The following is an 8,960-nucleotide window of genomic DNA, read 5'->3' as shown; positions in this document are numbered from 1 at the left end:
CCCCCCCCCCCCCCGCCACCAACCTTGTTATCTAACAGAGAGGAAGCCAGAGCCCGTAAGGCCGAATACATCTGTCTCAGGTCAGGTAGCAGGCAGGCGGCCTTCAGAGGCCGTGATCTTAACCGCTGTGTATTTGATTTTTTTTTTTTTTTAAAGTATGCATTTGACCTGTGGTGGTCAGCACATAGAAAACAAAATCCTCGGGGCGCCTGGGTGGCGCAGTCGGTTAAGCATCTGACTTCAGCCAGGTCACGATCTCGCGGTCCGTGAGTTCGAGCCCCGCGTCAGGCTCTGGGCTGATGGCTCAGAGCCTGGAGCCTGTTTCCGATTCTGTGTCTCCCTCTCTCTCTCTGCCCCTCCCCTGTTCATGCTCTGTCTCTCTCTGTCCCAAAAATAAATAAACGTTGAAAAAAAAAAAATTAAAAAAAAAAAAAAAAAACAAAATCCTCTCCAGTCCTAGAAGGGAATTTGTTATAAAGTAGCCAGTGGCTTACTGAATCATCGAGAGGACAGAGGAAGCAGATGCAGGGAGGGCGTACAGGAACACGTCACAAAGCCCCCCCACAGAACTGGGCTGCCCAGGGCACCCCCAGCCCAACCTCCGTCAGAGGACAGGCGACACGGAGCACGTGAACCACCGCTTTTAAGTAAACTGTGTAAATAAAAGTAGGCACATTTCTCAGTTTCTTTTCATGCTCAGTCAACACTGAATGAGGATTATGTGTGCATGTCTGTGTAGGAAACCTTTGTGCTAAATACCACGCCAGTTTATCCTGGCTTCTCTAACCAAGACTCAGGCTATTGAAACTCTGCCAATTTCGATACTAAGCAGTAACTGACTTCCCAGACCCCCATCCTGGGCTTGCCGCTGATCGTCACTTTATAAAATCTGGAAAGAAATGCCTTTCCTCCTACACCTCCTGTCGGAGTGATTCGAATCAGTGTGATGTTAGGGACACAGGTACGATAGGAGAGAGAATGAAAAACGTGGCTTCCAGAAGCAGGGATCCCAGAGTTCGCCAAGGCCCGGCCTTTCTTTACACAGACCCAGAATGGTGATTCTAAATGAAAATGGGGTCATCGCTTCTCTTTGAACCCTCAGGAATCCCAGTGCCCCGGATGTGAAGGGACTTCAGGTTTGGTCCCCGAGCTCGGTTCCCCTTGCTTTCCCATTGCTCTCCTTTAGCCGACAGTCCCGGGGCTCAGTGTGACTGACTCCTCGCCCACCCTGGCCTCCTCAGATGGCTCACCTGTCCTAGAAGGCACCCGGGCTCCGTCTGCTTCTGGCATACCACACTGCAGCGGTCCACGTGCACAGACTCAGGTCTGCAAAAGAGTAACATTTAAATCCTCTCTCGAGGGGGTGCCTGGGTGGCTCAGTCAGTTAAGCATCCAACTTGGGCTCGAGCCCCGCGTCCGGCTCTGTGCTGACCGCTCAGAGCCTGGAGCCTGCTTTGGATTCTGTGTCTTCCTCTCTCTCCCTGCCCCTCCCCTGCTCGTGCTCAGTCTCTCTCTCCAAAATGAAAAAACATTAAAATCAATCAGTCTTCTAGAATCCATAGTCTACCTTGTGGTGTGAAGTTCATCTGAGTTCATGGTAGATTCAGATAAATCGGCCTTTGCTGTAGTTTAGGGACGCCTTCTTTCTTCTGTGGTGGCGGCAGGGATCATCTCAGTGCGTCCAGTATCCATGAGAAGAAGGCATCTCGTCAGTTGGCCTCTGTCCACATTGGCGCTGGTTGGAAGGCCACCATCCCCACAACCTGCTCTCCCCTGCATCTGCCGCGGGCATCTCCCAGACCTCTGCAGTCCCAGCATGTCCCTGGTCCCCGCTTCTCGTACTGCCCCTGCTGCTCCTGACCACCAAGCCTCTGTCTGCCTCGTGGCCCTGGTACCTGGGAAATTCATTCTGGTCAACCGAGTTGGTCTCCGTCTGTTGCCTCCTTGCCGTTGCCAAGAGTGTGCGTGGTAGGTGTGCGGGGACAGGGTACGTGTTGGTTCGTAAGGCTGGCTGCTTCTCAGAGGAAACGGGAGGTGGGGACCCTCACATAGCTATCTGCTGAGTCCATCTTTGCTGAGACCGCAGTGTGGGGCTCAGAGCAAGGTGGCCCTTGCCACTCAGCTCTCTTCTCTCGGGACCGGTCTCCTCGGGCTCTCCCCCAGTCTGGTTGAGTGCTTCCTACAGGCGCAGTGGAACTGGCTGCCACGTTATGTATCGTTGATGGTACCCAAAGGCTGAGGGGCCTATAGGCTGTTGGCTCTGTGAATTTTTAAGAACTTAAAATATGTCTGCCTCTACAGTGGACTGGGAACCAGGAACAAGGAACATACCGTGTTCCCCTCTCCCCTGGTAGAGGGGCACCCAAGCACCTGACAACGTCTGCTGAATGGAAGTCCAGCCTTTCTCCCTTGTTCAAGGTCGAGAAACATACACCTTCCAGCATCCTGTGACATGAGGGACAGGACTCGTAAATGTGGTAGATGTGCTCATCCAGAGACCCACTGTCTCTTCCTCCCTTTTGGGGTCTTCACGGCCACCATCAACAAGTCTCCTTTGTCTCCATTCTTCCACAGTCGGTACGATTTATTCTCAAGTGCTAAAATCTCTTCTTTGAGTGTCCTTCCTCCTGTGTCTCCCCATCCAGTCCGCCATCTTTTCTGCCCATCTCCCTCTCTCTTCCATGCTCACTGCCATGGTCTTGACCCAGATTCCTATCATCAAGCCTCTAGATGGATCAGAACCAATCCCTTCTTGGTGTTCCTGCCTCCAGTACCCACACTTCTGATTTATCCTGCACTCAGTTTCTGCATGAATCTCCCTTCCAGACTGATCCAGTCAAGTTCCCAGACATTTTGCTATTCCCAGTGCTAACACTCTCTCACTCTCTACAGTACGTTTTTCCATGTATTCGGTTCCCCTCTTCCAACTCCTCAGTTTAGATCCCATCCAGCCTTCAGAGTCTAACTTAATGTCTCCCCAGGTCCAGGTCCTCCCCAACGTACTCTGCCCCCCACCTAAAGCGGTCTGCACTCCAACCTCCCACGGCCCTGGCAGAAGCAAGACAAAGGTATTTGTGATACATACCTATACGTGAATTGTTCATCACCAAATGCATGCTACAGAAAGGCCACTCAGTAAATGTCCCTTACTTGACTGAACAAAGACCTCATTCTCCTGCTGGGCATGGGGTTCTTTCCTCTGGAAGGAGTGTTGGTGATATTATGGCACAAAGAAGAGAAGAGGCCTCCTTGGGCAGTTCCTGTGCTTTCTCCTTCTGGATACCTAACGGCAACATGGATACATCTGCTTTCCAGAGTCCCCTCTTTGTGCTGTGATTTTCGAAAAATAAACCATTCTATTCACTGTCAAAAAACAAAGACATTAGGAAGGTCCTTGGTCCCAGCATTATAAGTGCCTGACTAGGTCAGGTCACCACAGGTCAACGTATTCAAATGAGTTAGGCTAAAGCATTTTTTCCAAAATGAATCTAGCTTCTTGCCCCAATTATTCCAAGTAACCTCAATTCCCTCTTTTCTTTGATGTTCACACATCAACGAGAGCTTTTCAAAATTCATCAACTGCTCCTGGACTGTAATGATCATGTAATTCGTGACTCCAAGCACGGCATTTTGAGAATGTGAGGGGGTGCTATTACAAACCACCGCAAGCCAACGCGACAGTCCCTGGCAACCTAAGAAGCCTGTCACCCTTCTTTTGACGCCTAGTACTACTGGCTCAACACTACGTGTGACAGAGTTGAAGAAAACGATGCTGCTTAAAAGCCAATGCTGACAACAGGTTCTGTCTTCTAAAGGCAATTGGAGGGGCCATACTGCTGAAAACAAACCTTTCTCCTCGCCTGCACTTAGAGAGACTGATGGGCCAAGTGACAGAGGCTCAAGGGGGCAAGAGGAAGCATCAACACTTGAGAACCTCTGCAGGTTCCTGGCTGCACACTTTTACATAATAAAAGCAGAGCTCTGTCTGGGGCCAAGAGCTGAGATGCTCTGCTTTCTAAGGGAGGGGCACTGAGAGGTGAGGATTTTAGGGAAGGGGAACAAGCAACTGGGATAATCAAAGGGATTTAAGACAAGACCAGGGGCGCCTGGGTGGCTCAGTTACGCTTCTGACTTCGTCTCAGGTCACGATCTCCCAGTTCGGGAGTTCGAGCCCTGCATCCAGCTCTCTGCTGTCAGCACAGAGCCCGCCTCAGATCCTCCAACCCCCTCTCTCTGCCCCTCCCCTGCTCGCTCTCCTTCCCAAAAGTAAACATCTTAGAAAAGACTGTTCAACTGTATGTTGCCTTGATGCCGAACCCTCCTACCTCCCCGCTGCGTGTTCAGTAAGGTCTGGTGTATAAATAGGGTCATCTGTGAGTAGGTTCTAGGGGAAACTGAGGAGCTGGGTTCTACATCCAGGACCCTGAACAGCAGAGGGAGCAGAACACCCGCAGGAGGCAACAGCCGGAGTTGACTGAGAACAGGAGTTCAGACCCGCGTGCGACAACAAAAACATAAAAACCCCGGATTTGCTGGCATGCTGGGGGAGCAAAGGCTGGTCTTCCTAAAGGGAAACGGATGAAGGCCCTGAGCCAATTTTATATAAACGTGAAAGGACGGACTGGGTGACTTCACTTACGACTGAGTTACATATTCGGGTCCGTATCGACAAGACGTGGCTATGGAGTGCAAACTTAAACTTCAATTTTGTAGATAATTTTACTTCAGAAACTACGTACGTGTTGTCGCCGGGCTTTTATTCTGATCCTAATATTTATCCAGTTTTGTAGGCACATCTGTGCATGCTGATCTCTTCATGGTTGTCTTACATGTAGATGGGTCTGTGGATGGTGCAAGGATGGCCGAAGGAATTCACAAATGATAGAATAAGAATGGGGGCGTGATGGCGGCTCAGTTGGCTAAGTGCCCGACTCTTGATGTCGGCTCAGGTTGTGCTCTCACGGTTCTTGAGTTCAAGCCCCACATCGGGCTCTGTGCTGACAGTATGGAGCCTGCTTGGGTTTCTGTCTCCCTCCCTCGCTCGCTCGCTCCCTCTTTCTCTCTCTCTGCCCTTCCCCTGCTTGCTCTTCGTGTCTCTTTCAAAATCAGTGAAAATTTTAAAAACTGAAAAAAAAAATAAAAGAATTAAGAATGAAAGTGTCCCTGTAATACTGAATAAGCATGTAAAACTTAATACAGGTAAAATGCAAAATTCTTCAGTTATACTCAGAAAAATTATCTGTACAAAGATGGGTTAGGAAAAGACCTGGTTAGGAGTCCAAATAGAGACCGTGGGTAAAAAGCAGGAGCATTTCGCTCTTGAAGGTCAGCCTACATTTTAGTCCACGCTCTGTCACTAAGAAACGAGTTGAATCAGTTAGCACTTCCGAGCCTCCGTTGCCTCAAATGTAAAACGGGATGATCGCCGCACCTCTTCTGGAGGATGTGGAATGCCTTAAATGAGATGCCGCATGGAGAGGGCTCGGCTGGTACCAGCACCGGAAAAAGGAACCAGCCTGTAGCGAATGCTACATGAAGGTCAGCCTCTGGGGTGGCCCCCGTTATCCCCACCCTCTACCAGGGCTGGTCTGTGGCCAATAGAGTGTGGCAGAATTGACGGTACATCACTTCCGAGATGAGGTCATAAAAGACACTGAGGCCCGGCATCATTCACCCTGGAGGAAGCCGTGCCATGAGGACAGGCCCCGTGGCGAGGAGCCAAAGCCCCTGCCAGCAGCTTCCGAGGGAGCTCGGAAGTGACTCTCCCGTGCCAGATCCGAGTCTGCAGCCCCAGCCAACATCTTGACCACAGACTCCGGAAAGACCCTCAGCTGGAGCCACCCCCACAAGCCACTCTTAGATTCCTGATCCTGAGAAACGGAGGTGATGAATGTTGGTTTCAGTGGCTAAACTTGGGGGGAGTTCGTTGTACGGCATTAGATAATTAATACAGCAAGTGCTTACCAATCATTAGCTTGCATTTTTCCAAAATTAACCCAGGTTTCTGCTGCTTGACCACTAATACAGAACATCAGTGACTACTAAAAAAAAAACAAACAAAAAAAAAACAAATGCAAACTTCTGGTGGACTGTCGGTCCTGTTCACGGGAAGCAGCATCCGTTCCACATGTGAGAGTATTTTGCTGGGGACCTGTTTTAGCAGACGTTTTGACAAAGTGGAGAGGACAGAATTTGAAATCCTACCACTTAAGAAACAAGCAAAGGAACTGGATAGCACATTGCTTCAAACACATGAATACTGAGGGGTGTTGCAAGGTTTAGAAGTAGGTCACGTACGAAGGGGAAGAGGAGATATGCTTCTGTTGCTTTGAAGTCCAATCGCTGAGGTTCGAGTGCAGGTGCCTGGGTGGCTCAGTCAGTTGAGCGTCCAACTCTCGATTTGGGCTCAGGTCGTGATGCCAGGGTCGTGGGATCAAGCTCCATGTGAGGCTCCGTGCTGAGTGTTTAGCCTACTCAAGATTCTGTCTCTCTACCCCTCTCCCCCGCTCATTCTAACAACAACAACAAAACTGTATTGGGGCAACTAGGTGTCTCGGTTAAGTGTCCAACTCTCGGCTTCGGCTCAGGTCACAATCACCTGGGATCAAGCCCCACACTGGGCTCCACACTGGCAGCACGGAGCCTGCTTGGGATTCTCTCTGTCCCTCTCCATCCCTCCCTCACTCATGCTGTCTCTGTCTCTCAAAATAAATAAACTTAAAAAAAAAAAAAGACCAGGGATTATGTTTAAAAGAAAAAAAAAAGTGTTGAGGCACCGGGGTGGCTCAGTCAGTTAAGCATCCAACTTTGGCTCAGGTCATGAACTCGCTGTTGGTGAGCTCGAGCCCCCTGTCAGCTCAGAGCCTGAAGCCTGCTTCTGATTCTGTGTCTCGCTTTCTGCCCCTCCCCCACTTGCACACTCTCTCCAAAAAATAATAAACGTTAAAAAAATTTTTTTAAAGATGTAAACTCAAGAACTTTCTAATCTCTGAGATGTCCAGCAATGGATGCACGTGCCCCCTCGGAGGGCCACTTCCTGGAGGTGGGCCAGGTTCCAGCCACGGCTGCTGACCGCCAGTCAGACCCATGGGCTCGCCTCTGGGCTGCCCATTATAGTAGCCGATTCTAAGCCCCTGTCCCCTCTAAGCATAGCCAAATCCCTCTAGAAACAGCACATTTAATTGGTTACTCTCACACGCTGTTATTTTTATACTCAGATCCAATGCCCATCTGTCGTGCGTCTGAATACCCACGTCTTTGGCTGGCTCATTAATTCGGTGCCACTACAGGGTCCTCACTCCCATCCCCCCTGCCAGGCAAGACCCACTTGTCTCCCATCTGACCACGTTACAGCTTCCTTTCGTTTTTTTGCCAGACAAACATAGATCTTTGGCTCATAATCATGCCAATTCTTGTAGAGCTGCCAACATTGCTTTTACTTATGTGCCTGGGGGCATTTTCCTAAACTTAAAAGGAGCATGACTACGTTTCCACACGTGTTATGGGCCAAGTCGTGTCCCCTTAAAAGTTCTGTGTTGGAAGTCCCCCCCCTCCACCTCAGAATAGGACTAGACTCAGAAAGAGGCCTTTGAAGAGGTAATTAAGGTAAAATGAAGTCCTAGGGTGTGGGCTGTAATCCCAGGTGACTGGTGTCCCTAGAAGAAGAGGAAATTTGGACACAGTCACAAAGGAGAGACCATGTGAACTAAACCATCTGAACTAAAGGAGAGGCCTCAAGAAACTAAACCCGCTGACACCTTGGTCTTAGACCGCTAGCCTCCAGAACTATGAAGAAAAGACACTTCTGTTGGTTAAGCCGTCCAACCTGTGGTACTGTGCTAGGGCGGCCCTAGCTGACGGATGCAATGTACTAATCCCTCCTTCCATAAAGGGGCTGGTCTCCGCAGAAACACACTGCTGGTCTCCGTCCAGGAGACCGCTGCCTGCGCCTCTCAAAACACTGGGCATGCCCCCTGAGCCCACTCACATGTCGGGCCCCTTTTCAGAATGTCCTAGGGCTTTCTCATTCCTCCAGGTGTTACTTATGATCACACTTCCTCTCTGACTGCTTGGCGCCCGGCTTCTCCGCCAAAATGTACGGGTGAAAGTATAACAGGAATTGTCTCAACAGCGTAGGGGTGCCAGGGTGGCTCAGTTGGTTAAGGGTCTGACTCTTGACTTCAGCTCCAGTCATGATCTCACGGTTTGTGAGTCTGAGCCCCGCATCAGGCTCTCTGCTAACAGTGCGGAGCCTGCTTGAGATTGTTTCCCTCTCTCTCTGCCCCTCCCTCCCTTGCTCTCTGTCTCAAATTAAAAAAAAAAAATTTTTTTTAAATAGTGTATAAGGACATAAGAACATACATTCTGAATTCCAAAAATCTAGAAGAGGTGCTTTTAAGAACTTAATAAAATATTTGTAGATGACATCACATTAATATGAAGTTCATTTTGATGTAAGTAGCTTCTTTTAAGATTCTTTCTAGCTTCAATTTTCACAAAGGCTTGTGCTAAGATTTAGGTTCAAGATACGTACTTTCAGCCCCTCCAAACGTTAACATACCTGCATCAGTCAGGACCCTTGGTTGTGTGAGAGACGCAACTCAACTAAGCTCGGTCAAAATGGAGAATTTAGTGCAAGGGACGTGGAATTAGAAGAAGGCCGGCATTGTGCCTGGGCTGCAGGAACTCTGACAAGGCCAGTCTGAAGAGAAGAGCCTCCCGCAGCCTGAGGACACAAGGTGGACTTCCTGGAGGAGGCGGCACCCACCATCGACCCCCCCTTGCACGATCCAGGGAAACAGACTGGCGCACCCAGAAGCAGCCGCGGCCACCTAGAGGAGCCCGGCTGCGAGCTTGGGCGGCCCACTACTATGCGAGCCGGCACTGGCACTGCTTTCTCACATTCTGCCTTTCTCAGTTGTGAGTCGTGTCCGCTAAAGAGCGGGGGCCACTCTCCACGA

Source organism: Herpailurus yagouaroundi, unplaced genomic scaffold, assembly GCF_014898765.1.
Source record: "Herpailurus yagouaroundi ecotype Mexico unplaced genomic scaffold, PumYag 100, whole genome shotgun sequence".
Lineage (NCBI taxonomy): Eukaryota > Metazoa > Chordata > Mammalia > Carnivora > Felidae > Herpailurus > Herpailurus yagouaroundi.
Note: the sequence above shows the minus strand (reverse complement) of the source record.